Raw genomic sequence first — 13,303 nt, forward strand, 5'->3', positions numbered from 1 at the left:
TAAAAATATTAAACAAAAAAACAAGAGGAGCAAGATAAACATCAGTGGTCCCTGCTGGGAAGCGCTACTTTGTAGCTGTTCCTCGTCTGGTTCCTTTTGCTTTCCTGACCCAGGATGGAGGCTTTGGAGAAAACTTGTTCTGTTTTTCAAGACAGGATTTCTCTGTGTAACCCTGGCTGCACTGGAACTCCCTTGTAGACCAGGCTGGCCCTGACCTTGCAGAGATTTGCCTACCTCTGCGTCCTGAGTGCTGGGATTAAATTTGTCACGTTTTATTAAAAAAGAAAAAAAAAAGAAGGATATTGAAAAGCTCTCAGGGAGAACTTTCCCTCGGGATGGAGACCCTCCAACTTTAAAGACCAGATCGAGACACCACAGGATGCAATCAGCAAGAGGATTTGGTTTATTGTCGGGATACACAGGCACAGGCACCTGCGGGCGCTTCAGTCACTCGGGGGACTGGCGCGCCCCACGGAACCAAGGATGGGCTTTTTATAGGATTTTGGGGAGCAGAAGCAAGCATACAGAAGCAGATGCATGGTTACAGGGATATAATTGGTGGATTCTAATGTGGCAAGGGTTCAGCCCGGGGGCAAGTTTCCTAGCTACCTTCCTGAAACATAAGGACTGACTCGGCCCCCCAAGGGTTCAGCCCGGGGGCAAGTTTTTTAGCTACCTTCTTGGAACATAAGGGTGTGGGACCTCTCCCAGGGCTTTTCTCATTGTCAGGTGCTCAACGGCAGTCCTCCTGTTGCCAGGCCTTCAACCAAACACATCTTGTTTGGCAGCCGCTGTGTACTCAGTGTTCTAACCTTTCTCTGAACCAGTCATCTTAAATATAGCCTTGCAAAATGGCGTTACTGCTGCTAAGCTGGGGTCTTTCATTCCCCCATTTTTTTTTGTTAACTTTGAGTGAAATCTTTCACTCGACTTGGTCAAGAAATTTCTGTCTGGTGGGGGCTTATTCCCCCACTGACTCTAGGCCACAAAAGGGCTAGGAGGAGCCACGTAGGAGTTTTAACTTTAAGGGGTTTGGAGTGCGCTGAACTCTCCATGTCTGGGGTGTAGTGTTGTGATTAGTCAATTTCTCAGACCGGACTGCCTTGACGTGTGGTGCGTGGATCTAAGCCGAGACTCCGTCTACCTTTAGGGCGGTCGGGGTAGTCAGGAGGACGGTGTAGGGTCCTTTCTACCGTGGCTTGCGATTCTTGGTCTGGTGTCTGCGCACCCACATGGTGTCTCCAATCTGGAACGGGTGTGGCACCACCGGATGCTCAAGCTTGTCCTGGTAAGCAGCGGCCAAAGGTCTCCAGACGTCTCTCTGCACAATCTGTAGGGCCTGTAAATGGGCCCTCAGAGAAGGGCTGTCAGCAAAATCAGCAATGTTTGAATCAAAGAAATGGACAAATGGGGGTGGTGTTCCATACATTATTTCAAAAGGAGTTAGACCATGGGGGCCCTGGGTATTCTGGGCCCGATATAGAACTAGGGGAAGGAGGGCCACCCAATCCTTTGAGCCAGTTGCAAGCGTAAGTTTGGATAAAGTCTCCTTAATTGTTCTATTCATGTGTTCTACCTGACCTGAACTCTGGGGTCTATAGGCACAATGTAATTTTCAATCAATCTCCAGCAATTTGGCCACCAACTGACTTACTTGGGAGACGAAAGCGGGCCCGTTGTCCGACCCCAACGCTTGAGGCATGCCATACCTGGGAAAGATTTCCTCGAGGAGCTCCTTGGTGACCATTTTTGTAGTCTCGTGTTTTGTGGGGAAGGCTTCGACCCATCCTGAGAAGGTGTCTACAAACACTAGGAGATACTTGTACCTGGTTTAATTTCAGTAAAATCAATTTCCCAATGGATGTCGGGACGGTGTCTCCTAGGACGAACTCCTTGTCCAATCATGGTCCTTCCCGGGTTAACCTGAGCGCACGCTTTGTAACTCTCAGTCACCTTTTGTATCGCTTTGTCCCGATTTAAAAAACACAGATTTATCTCTTCTCGATCTAGTAAGGTTTTCATCTTCTTAAACCCCAAATGGGTTAATTTGTGTAAAAAGGAGATCAATTCAAAAGTCATTTTTATTGGCATAATTGTCTTTTCTTTGTTAGTTGAGGGTGGTAGATGGCCCCCATTTTTTCTAGGAGCTCTATGTCCTCATGGGCATAAACCCAACTAGTTTGTCCCACTGGTGGGGGCGTGGGTTGGTCTGGGCTATTTAAGGGCAAGATTTGTTTGCTCATGGCCGCTTCTCGCGCTGTGGCATTGGCCAGCCGGTTTCCTCGTGCCTCTGGGTTGTGCCCTTTCTGGTGTCCTGGACAATGTATAATACTCAGTCTTTTGGGCAAGAATAGGGCTTCTAAGAGGGCCAGAATTTTAGCCTTATTTTTAATATCTTTATCCTCAGATGTGAGCAGCCCCCGCCTCCGGTAGATCTCCCCGTGGATGTGTGCCGTGGCAAAGGCATAACGGCTGTCTGTATATATATTTAGCCTCTTACCTTTTGTCATCTTGAGCGCCTGAGTCAAGGCAATGAGTTCAGCCCGTTGTGCGGAGGTACCAGCAGGCAGGGCTTTCGCCCAAATCACTTTGTCCTCCATAGTGACCGCAGCTCCAGCCTTTCGCTCTCCCTCTCATGCGGGAATTAGAGAGCCAGCGGTCTGGGGGCTGCTTTACCAAGGCCTCCACTGCGTGGGGTGCTAGGATGGTGAGTGGCTGTCCCAAAGTCAATTTTCTAGCATCCTTGATCAGGACAGCAATAGCAGCCACCATCTTTAGGCACGGTGGCCAGCCGGAGGCCACAGGGTCCAATTTCTTAGACAGGTAGGCCACAGGGCGTTTCCAGGGTCCCAACCTTTGTGTTAGGACCCCTTTAGCATACCCCTGTTTCTCATCGATGAACAGTTACTGAGCAAATTGTAAGGGTTTGGAACAGTCAGATGAATATCTTCTATCCTCTTGTTGACCTCTCTCAAGTCTTGTATTGGCCTATAATCTCCAGTGCCGGGTTTCTTAACAGGCAGAAGAGGCGTATTCCAAGGTGACCGGCAGGGGACTAGGATGCCTTGATCTAGAAGCCTCGTAATGTGAGGCCTTATACCTTGATAAGCTTCATGTGACAGGGGGTATTGTTTTATGGAGACTGGAGTTGTAGTGGCCTTTAACTGTATAATTAAGGGGGGCTGTTGGAGTGCCAACCCCATCCCACCAGTCTCTGCCCAAGCCAGTGGAAAATCCGTGACCCAAGTGTCTATTTCTAGGGATTGTGGCTTGTCCTGTCCCGGTTCATATAGTCTATATTCATCCTCTAATTGTAGGGTTAGAACTTGAAGGGGAGTTCCGTGGGGGCCAGTTATTCGGGCCCCTCCTTCCTCAAAATGAATTTGTGCTTTTAGCTTGGTGAGCAGGTCACGGCCCAGCAGAGGGTACGGGCAGTCCAGAACATGTAAGAAGGAATGGGTCACCTTACCGGTAGCCAGCTGAACCCGGCGGTCCGTAGTCCATCAGTATTGTTTCTCACCAGTAGCTCTTTGTACCCAGGCCGTCCGGTCGCTGAGTTGTCCTGAAGCTCGGGTGAGGACTGAATGCTGGGCTCCTGTGTCTACCAGGAAAGTAACCGGCTGCCCCCCAACTTTAAGCGTTACCCTGGGCTCAGGGGTGGGGCTCCTGGCCCTGACCTCCCTAATCTTTATCTAGAGCCAAGAGGGAGGTTCGTGGTCGAGGCTTTCGGGGTCCGCCAGGCTTCTTGGGGCACTCTCTGGCCCAGTGCCCTTTCTCTTTGTAATAGGCACATTGATCTTTATCCAGCTTCAGCCCCTTTCGAGCTCCCCCCTATCTCTCTTCCTTTCTTGGCCCTGAACTACGGCGGCCAAGATTCGACTCAATTCTTTGTTTCTTTTTTATCTCTCTCTTATTAAAAATCTTTTCAGCTTCTTTAAGTAAATCCTGTAATGTATAGCCCTGCAAATTTTCTAACCTCTGTAACTTAGTCCTGATATCTGGAGCAGCCTGCCAGATGAAGGACATAGAGACACTCGTCATTTGTCCTGGGTCATCTGGGTCATAGGGAGTGTACATACGGTAGGCCTCCTTAAGTCTCTCTAGAAAGGCGGAGGGAGTTTCCCCTGCTTCCTATAATACCTGTTTTACCTGAGCCAAATTAGTAGGGCGTCGTATAGCCCCTCGGAGACCCGCTAGAAGCAACTGGCGATAAAGGCATAGGTGTCCCTTACCTTCAGCTGTATTAAAATCCCAGTTTGGTCCTCAGGCAGCTGGGTGGGACGCCCATCATCTCCCAGAACATGCTTTCTGGCCTCTAGGAACACTCTTTGTTTTTTTTTTTCTGAGGTTAAAAGGGCCTGTAAGAGCTGTTGTCAGTCATCCCAAGTAGGCTGGTGGGTAAGTAAAACAGATTCTATTAGGTCAGTGAGTGCCACCGGATCTTTGGAGAAAGAAGGGTTGTGTTGTTTCTAATTGTAAATGTCAGCTGCTGAAAACGGCCAGTATTGGGTCTGGCCACCGGTTCCCTGTCTAAGTGGGAAAGCCTGGGAGGTTGAATCTGGCATCACCTCGCGCTTATTGCGCAATCTCCCTGTGACAGGGGAGAAACCCTTATCAGACTGTGGCCCGGCAACTGATCTGGCCGGCGGCTCTACCTCCTCCGTTTCAGCCGGGCCTGTCAGAGAGAAGATCTATGAGAGGGGAGTTTGGGTCTGCCGGGAGGACAGGTTTCTTAGAAGGCTCTGATTTCACAAAGGTAGAGAGAGGAAGACGTGGCCGGCGGACCGGGCGGGGCCGAGGGGACAGGCTGGGGGTTGAGGGGAGGCCAATTCGGGTCCACAAAGGGTTCCGCCCAGGAGGGGGGTTTTAAGGCGAGACTCTCTCAAGTGATAATATAAGGAACCTGGTCAGGATGTCCGTGGACGACCCGATCTTTAACCTGTAAAATAATGATCTTATTAAATGTGCCATTCACTGGCCATCCCGCTCCGAAAGTGGGCCACTTGGATGTGTAGAGAGTCTGCCATTTTCCTTTTTTAACCTCGACGGACTGGTTGTGTGCCCGGTCGTGGACGTCTTCCCAATGATCAAGAGTGAGACTTAGGGGCATTGTTAGGGACTGTCCCATGTTAGTTCTAAGGAAGATTAGAACACAGAGAAAACAAACAACACCAACAGTCAAACAAACAACAGACAGGCGTGCTGCACGGCTTTGGTACCAAACTGAAAGCAAAAAGTCAGATGGAGGTGGCAAAGGTCCGGGGCCCTCTGAAAGCCAAAAATACAGACAGAGGTGCCGTTAGTCCAGATCTTTCTCCTCCAACCAGAGTCCCAGATTGGGCCCCGAAAAGTCGGGCCCCTAACACCCTTGGAACGTCTTCAAGGGCTGCGGGGCGAGAAGTCCGAGCTCGTCAGCTCCTTCTTCGTCCCGCCCAAATTCCAAACAACCTGGCTGAGCGCTCACAGAACAGACCTGGCTGAGCGCTCACAGAACAGACCTGGCTGAGCGCTCACAGAACAGACCTGGCCGAGCGCTCACAGAACAGACCTGGCCGAGCGCTCACAGAACAGACCTGGCCGAGCGCTCACAGAACAGACCTGGCTGAGTGCCCACAGAACAGACCTGGCTGAGTGCTCACAGAACAGACAGAATAAGGCAGAACGAGACAAAATCAGACAGACAGACAGACGCCGGCCGGCTTACCTCCCAGTGGGTGGTCGGTGGTCCCTGGGTGGAGGATCTCCTTTCCCGGCCAATGCACCAAATGAAAAGCTCTCAGGGAGAACTTTCCCTCGGGATGGAGACCCTCCAACTTTAAAGACCAGACCGAGACACCACAGGATGCAATCAGCAAGAGGATTTGGTTTATTGTCGGGATACACAGGCACAGGCACCTGCGGGCGCTTCAGTCACTCGGGGGACTGGCACGCCCCACGGAACCAAGGATGGACTTTTTATAGGATTTTGGGGAGCAGAAGCAAGCATACAGAAGCAGATGCATGGTTACAGGGATATAATTGGTGGATTCTAATGTGGCAAGGGTTCAGCCCGGGGGCAAGTTTCTTAGCTACCTTCTTGGAACATAACGGCTGACTCGGCCCCCCACCAGGGTGTGGGACCTCTCCCGGGGCTTTTCTCATTGTCAGGTGCTCAACGGCAGTCCTCCTGTTGCCAGGCCTTCAACCAAACACATCTTGTTTGGCAGCCGCTGTGTACTCAGTGTTCTAACCTTTCTCTGAATCAGTCATCTTAAATATAGCCTTGCAAAATGGCGTTACTGCTGCTAAGCTGGGGTCTTTCAATATGTTCGTAGAGGCACGGTATGATGATGTGGAGGGGGGTACCATTGATGGCCCATGCTGAGGCATCCCGTCCCACTGAGCTACCAGCCATAGGACAGATACAGTATAGTATAGTTTATTTAGGGCATGAGAAGGGGAGCTGAGGGAGTTGAGAGAGGTTTTGAGAGAGAGAGAGAGAGAGAGAGAGAGAGAGAGAGAGAGAGAGAGAGCGCTGCCAGGAACACATGGAGAGGTGGGGGAGGGGAATGGGGAGAGAAGGGACAGAGAGGGTAAGAGAGTAAGAGGATAAGAATAAGGGAGTATGGAGGGGGCAAACAGCTCCTTTTATAGTGAGTGGGGCATACCTGGCTGTTGCCAGGTAACTATGGGGCGGAGGCTAGAAGGAAAGCTAAGGAAATTAGTGTGCCACCACTACTAAAACACTTTGTAGGAAACTTTCAAACAAGTATGCTTGGAACTAGAAAAGGAAGGCCAAATCCAAGCCCAGAGACAGACTTGTTTTGTTTTGTTTGAGACAAGGTTTCTTTGTATAGCCTTGACTGGTCTAGAACTGGTTCTGTAGACCAGGCTGGCCCTGAAATCACAGAGATCTGCCTGCCTCTGCCTCCAAAATGTGCTGGGATTAAAGGTGTGTGCCACTACCACCTGGCCAGAGTCAGCCTTTATAGAGTAGAAGAACATATGGCAATAGTTAATATTATCCCTACCCAAAAGTCAATGAGTCTGAAAAACTGGGCTTGGTCATTGGAGGGGGGAAACCAGAGCAAGCAGAGAGCAGGAAAGCTAAGAAATGAGATTTTCAAGAGGAGAATGGAGAAAGCTTGGATAAGAGGATTTGGGGGGGGTGTCATTTTCTTGTGCAGTGACTGAAGTTGTCCCACTCTGTGAATTTGGAAATCGGGTGTGCTGTTTTCTGGCCATGGAGACATCTAGTTTGTACTGAGACCAAGCTGTTGGCAGTAAGACAGTGTCCCTTAATGGAATCTTTGAGTCTGAGGATTAAAAAGATTGGAGAAGGCAGGCGAGGAGTCACAAGTCTAATTCCGAATGGGAAGTGTCCATGTTACCGACAAACCAAACTCCAGGAGCAAGTGACAGAGGAGGCAGGAAGGGGGATATAGAGGATTTCCAGGAAAACGAGGAGGAGATGGGAGAGACTTAGGAAAGGGGCCTTGTGTATTGTGAGCCAAGGAGGGTCCCAGCAGTGTAGGGATGGAGACACAGGAAAGTGTCATGGTGACAAGGTCTCAATCTGAGGATGTCCTTAAAGGATCAGTGGAGGAGCATCCCTCCCCCACATGATGGGGCACACAAGAGGGTGTAGGCAAGCTCCTTGTGGAAGCTTTTGTAGCAGTAGAAGTAGGGACACAGAATCAGGCTCCAGTGCACCATATGAGAGAGAATGACTGAATAGGCAGCTGTGAAATGGCACGTACCAGAGTAAGTGAAGAGAGACCTGAAGAAGAGAGAAGATGAGGAGAGACAAATGGTTAGAGCAGATGGAGGTGAAACTGTTAGCATTCTGTCTAAGCTCTGCCCCACAGTTACCTGGCAACAGCCAGGTATGCCTGACACTGTAAAAGGGGCTGCTTGCCCCCTCCTCACCCTCACTCTTTTGCTTTTTTGTTCTCTTTTGCCCTTGCCTTCCCTTCTCCCATCTCTCTCCATGTGTTTATGGCCTGCCTCTACTCCTCTATTCTTCTTCTTCTTCTTCTTCTTCTTCTTCTTCTTCTTCTTCTTCTTCTTCTTCTTCTTCTTCTTCTTCTTCTTCTTCTTCTTCTTCTTCTTCTTCTCCTCCTCCTCCTCCTCCTCCTCCTCCTCCTCCTCCTCCTCCTCTTCTTCCTCTTCCTCCTCCTTCTCTCTCTCTCTCTCTCTCTCTCTCTCTCTCTCTCTCTCTCTGCCTTTCTCTGCCCCTACTAACCTCTTAACTCCCCTCCCCATGCCATGAATAAACTCTATTCTATACTATACCATTGTGTGGCTGGTCCCTCAGGGGAAGGGATGTCTCAGCACGTGCGCACAGAGGCACCCCCTTTCCTCATACTTCACCACACCTCCATAGAACATATCCCCACTCTGTTAGGGTTTAAATCTTGGCCTGTGCCTGCACAGAACACACCAAGACAACATGGTTCCATGTGGAGAGGTTTAATGAGAGAAGAAGAGTAGAGGAGAGGAAAGGAAGCCAGCCACGGGCATGTGGTGGGAAGGGGGAAGGGGGCAAGAACAGAGAAGAACAAAGAGTAAGAGGGGGTAAGAGAGAGAAGAGAGGGCAAGCAGTCCCTTACATAGTCGGGCACAGCTGGCTGTTGCTAGGCAACTGTGGGGCGGAGCATACCTGGCTGTTCCCAGGTAGCTGTGGGGGTGGAGCTTAGACAGAATGCCAGCATGCTCTCTTTATCTTTTTATAAACACATCAGAAAACGCTCAAGAAATGGACTCTAAAATTTAGATTTGCTTGATGGGAGGAGCCAGAAGGAGCAAGTTATCTGCACTGAGAAGGGTCAAAACTCTGTAGTTTGGTTTCATTAGAAGGGGTCAGGCCTTTTGGGGATCCATTGTTCCTTTCAAGTTTCAGGTATCAAATATAAAGGATGGTATAGGGCTGGGGACATGACTCAGTGGTTAAGAGCACTGACTGCTCTTCCGGAGGTCCTGAGTTCACATCCCAGCAACCACATGGTGGCTCAAAATCATCTGTAATGGGATCTGATGCCTTCTTCTGGTGTTTCTGAAGACAGAGACAGTGTACTCATATAAATAAAAATAAATCTTAAAAAAAATAAAGAATGGCACAGAGAAACTGTAAGGGTCCAGAAGTTGCTGAAGGAAGGCTCCAGACTCAGTATGCAAGGACAAAGGTGGGGTTTGGAGAGGAAGGTAAGGTTGTCCCCCTGCCCTAATGATAGGGAAATGGGAGAGAGAGGTGGGTCCCCAAAACTCTGTTAGGACCGAGTAATGGGCCCTAGTGTCCAAAAGGAAGGAGGCAGGCTGCCCACATACCAGGATAGTTACCTGGGGCTCCCTGCTGGTGATGGCAGTGGTCCAGTCTAGGGAACTCGGGCCCCTTCATTCATCTACAGCCAAGCCAAGAAGATCCACTGGAGGGTTACCTGGACATGATGTACCCCTGTCCTGCACAATATGAGGACAATTGACAGCCCAATGTCCTTCTTGATGGTGTCTAGGACATGGCCCCTTGGTTTGCGGGGATTAGGGCAAGCCCTCACCCAATGACCTTTTTGACCACATTTATAAGGTCTGGTGGTTCCTTAACCTTAGAAGGACAGGAGTCTGGAGCAATAGCTGGGGCTGGTCAGACAGCCTTTGCCAGCATATGGTATTTTTATCTCTGGAACTTCTCATTTCTCTCATAGTATACCTTGAAGGCCAGCGCCAAAACTTCTGCCTGTGGAGTTAGGGGCCCCCTCTCTAGCTTTTTAAGTTTGTCCCTTATGTAGGGGTAGCTCTGGGAAAAGAAATAGGTCATCAGAAGTTGTCTACCCTCTGGATTTTTAGGGTCCAGATTAGTGTAATGCCTTTGGGAGGCATTCTAAAAATGGGGACGGGTTTTCCTGTTTTTCCTTGGTGACCTCTTGTAGTTTTTCAAAATTCACTGGTTTTAAGGCTGTCCTGTGGAGACTGACCAGGAGACAGGTTATCAATCTACCTCTGGTTAGGCTACACCTGTGGGATTCTAATTTCATTGGGGATCTTGGTCAGGGACTGCCTCAGATCTAATAGGCTATGTTCCATCTGATGTACCTTATCTGCATGAATTTTCGCCTGCTCCCAAACTTGCTGGCATTCCTCTGGAAGTAAATTATTAGTAAGGATCATATGCACATCATGGAAAGTCAAGCTATAACTTTGGGTAATGTACTGGAACTCTTTAATAAAGGTGGATGAATTAGAGGTTTAGGAACCCAGTCTGCTTCCTATTTGAGAATGCTCATTCAGCGAAAAGGGAACGTATACTCTGACCAGCCCATCTACACCAGCTACCTCTCTCAACGGAAGGACAGGTGCTGGGTCAGGTGACTATGGCAATGAGGGGTTTGGGGGTTTGTCTATGGTCTTGGAGCAGGTGATAGGAGGGGTGAAAATGGGTGCCAGTGCAGGGAGATCTGAGCGTCCTGCAGCTGGCACAGGAGGGGAGGGGTCTGGAGAGGTCGATTGAAGAGGCTCTGGGGTAACCTGGTGAGAAGGAGAAACTGAGGCAGTGGCTTGGGTTTTTGGAAGTGTGGAAGCAGGCCTGTGGTGAAGGGGAGGCAGTTCATTGGCTGGGTCAAAAGTTGTACTGTCATCTTTTACCTGTTTCATAGCTAAGAGGAGTTGGGTGGGGCCATGAGAGGAACACAGAGAGGGGTTAGAGCGAAGATATATGAATGCTTGGACACAAAGAATCTCTTTCCATTTACCAGACTACTGGCAGTAATTGTGAAGATCCCATAAAATTGAAGAATTTAGCATGTCGTTATGCGGCCATTTTGAACATTATCTAATGAATACTGGGTCCAAACATTATTGCACAGGGGTGTCAATTTTGATGTCCTCAGGTGCGGTGTTAATTTTAAAGTTTTGAAATTCTCCAAACGATATCCTAATGGAGAATTTGGGGGTATGTTCGAAGACCTCGAATTTCCCTTTGGGGAAAGTCACCAATTAATTCGCACCAGCATCCCAGGGAAAATTAATGGTAATGGTAGTACTCTGCCAGGCCAGGTGTCTGAGGCGTCACTTAGACTCCTGAAGGTTATAACCAATGAGCCCTGGACCCGCCAGAAAGCGTTCCTATCCAGGCCTGAGATTCCATGATCCGCTGCAAGAGTCCGGAGTGAGAGGGGAGCAAGGAACCGCTTTCCAGGAAAACCCCACCCAGTGATCAAGGTTCTATTGCATATGTTAGCTAAGGAATTTCCTGTAATCTCAGAAAAGCTGGCCAGGCTTTATCTGGGAAATCGGGGTCCTCCTTGCTAACCGGAATAGACCTACCAATCTGCCGGTGTTTGTGCGGAAATCTTAGCTGCAGTCTGGTAGCGGGAAAAGTGGAACTGTGTGGTTGGTAAGGGTGTGTCTAAATGGCAAGAGCTGGCACCACGTGGTGAAACACGGAGGACAGTGGCTCATGCAGAAGTGTACATGTGTGCCAGCTGAAGCAGTAACTCAAGTGGTGGAAGCCCTGAGTCCCACAGCAGCCAGCAGATGGCGGAGTCCAATGGCGCAGTGAAGGCCTAGAAGAGGCGGCGATCAATTTCAGGTGGTGCACGCCGTGGCATTGGATGTAGCTGCAGGACGCACAGCAGTGATCGAGTGGTGCATGTAGAAGTGGCATGCGTCTTCATCCCTCCTCGCCATACTCCCCCCACCCCACCCCGCCCCGCTCTCGGCCCATGGCGAGTAACTGAGACCACGCATCAAGCCCCAGGGTGAGCTGGGGGCAGTGGCAAGCAGCGGAGGCACGGGGTGGGTAGAGCCTATCCTCCGCCCTGCAGTTGATGGCGGGGCAGCGGACCATGTGGGAGATTAATCACTGCATATGGGTCACCAATTCGGGGTTTAAATCTCGGCTCGCTTCCTGGACAGAACACACCAAGCCAACGTGGTTCCATATGGAGAGGTTTAATGAGAGAAGAGAGGAAAGAGTAGAGGAGGGGAGAAATAAAGGAGGCTGGCCATGAGCATGGGGAGGCAAGGGGGGAAGAGCAATGGGGAGAAAAGGGATGAGAGGAAAAGCAGAGAAGAGAAGAACAAAGAGAGAGCAAGAGGGAGAGGATGGGGCAAGCAACTCCCTTTATAGTCAGGCACAGCTGACTATATCAGCTGGCTGTTGCCAGGCAACTGTGGGGCGGAGCAAACCTGGCTGTTGCCAGGTAGCTGTGGGAGTGGAGCTTAGACGAAATACCAACAGTGTACCTTATTTAACCTCTTCAAACTATCCTATGTCTACCACATGGTTAGTTAACCTCTTCATCAATCCTGGCTGCTTCTTCCTCCTCATCGCCCTTAGAGTCTCCTCGAGCATCTCTCTGGAATCTCCCTTTATTCTCTCTACACTGTTTCCTGCCAGTGTCCCACCTCCTATTTCCTGCCTCCTCAGCTCATTGGCCATCAGCTTTTTTATTGACAGGTAATGCTTAGAAGAGATTCTTTCTACACATTTTAAAATTCAACTTTGAAAAATGAGTCATAAATTCAGCCCATGCTTGGGAGAGGGGAGTTGGGGGGTCTTCCTCTTTAAAAAAGCAATTAAATTATATTTAATTATGTGTTTGTGTGTTCCTGCATATGGGTTTGTATACACGAATGCATGTACCTGAGGAGACCAGATACGATGGATCTCTTGGTGCTGTGAGCCGTCTCACAGCCGGTGCTGGAAATGGCTCTGGAGGAGCAGCAAGTGTTCTTAACCACTGAGCCATCTCTCCAGCCCCTAGTCTCCTCTTCTGGAAATGAGGAGAATAAGCAATTTTTAAAGAACCTTCTTTTGTTTACACAGTTCCTGTAAGCAGAGTCTACCCTTTTGGACTCAGAGGCATTAGAATTTATTGTTTAAAATGTTTTAATTACTTTGTTATTTTTTTTATGTGTATGGGCATTTTGCCCGCATATATGTATGTGTGCCATATGTATCCCTGGTGCCCAAAGAAGGCAAAGGAGGGTTTTGGATCCTCTGGAACTAGAATTACAGAGAATTGTAAACTGCCATGTGGGTGCTGGGAATTGAACCTGAGTCCTCTGGAAGAGCGGTCAGTGCTCTTAACTACTGAGCCATATCCTCAGCCCATTATTTATTTACTTTTACTCATCTAATTTTACTTTATGTGTATCGCTATTTTGCTTGCATGTATGTGTACATCAAGTGCATTGCAGTGCTCCTGGAGACCAGAAGAGGGCACTAGGTCACCTGGGAGTGGACTCCCGATGGGCGCTGGCAATGAAACGCAGGTCTTCTGGGAGAGCAGCAAGCATTCTCCAGCTCTCCCGCCCCAGGCGTTAG

At 49.4% G+C, this 13,303-nt stretch overlaps 1 long non-coding RNA gene across 1 annotated transcript; it reads right to left on the minus strand.

The window, feature by feature from the left end:
* Positions 1–380: 380 nt before the first annotated feature.
* Positions 381–6,415, minus strand: LOC134481861 (uncharacterized). The gene is made up of 2 exons (XR_010057725.1): positions 5,649–6,415; positions 381–5,523 (listed from the first exon to the last, which is right to left on the minus strand). It is a non-coding gene; the product is annotated as an uncharacterized LOC134481861 (long non-coding RNA).
* Positions 6,416–13,303: the final 6,888 nt, after the last annotated feature.

Source organism: Rattus norvegicus, chromosome 14 (genome assembly GCF_036323735.1).
Source record: "Rattus norvegicus strain BN/NHsdMcwi chromosome 14, GRCr8, whole genome shotgun sequence".
Lineage (NCBI taxonomy): Eukaryota > Metazoa > Chordata > Mammalia > Rodentia > Muridae > Rattus > Rattus norvegicus.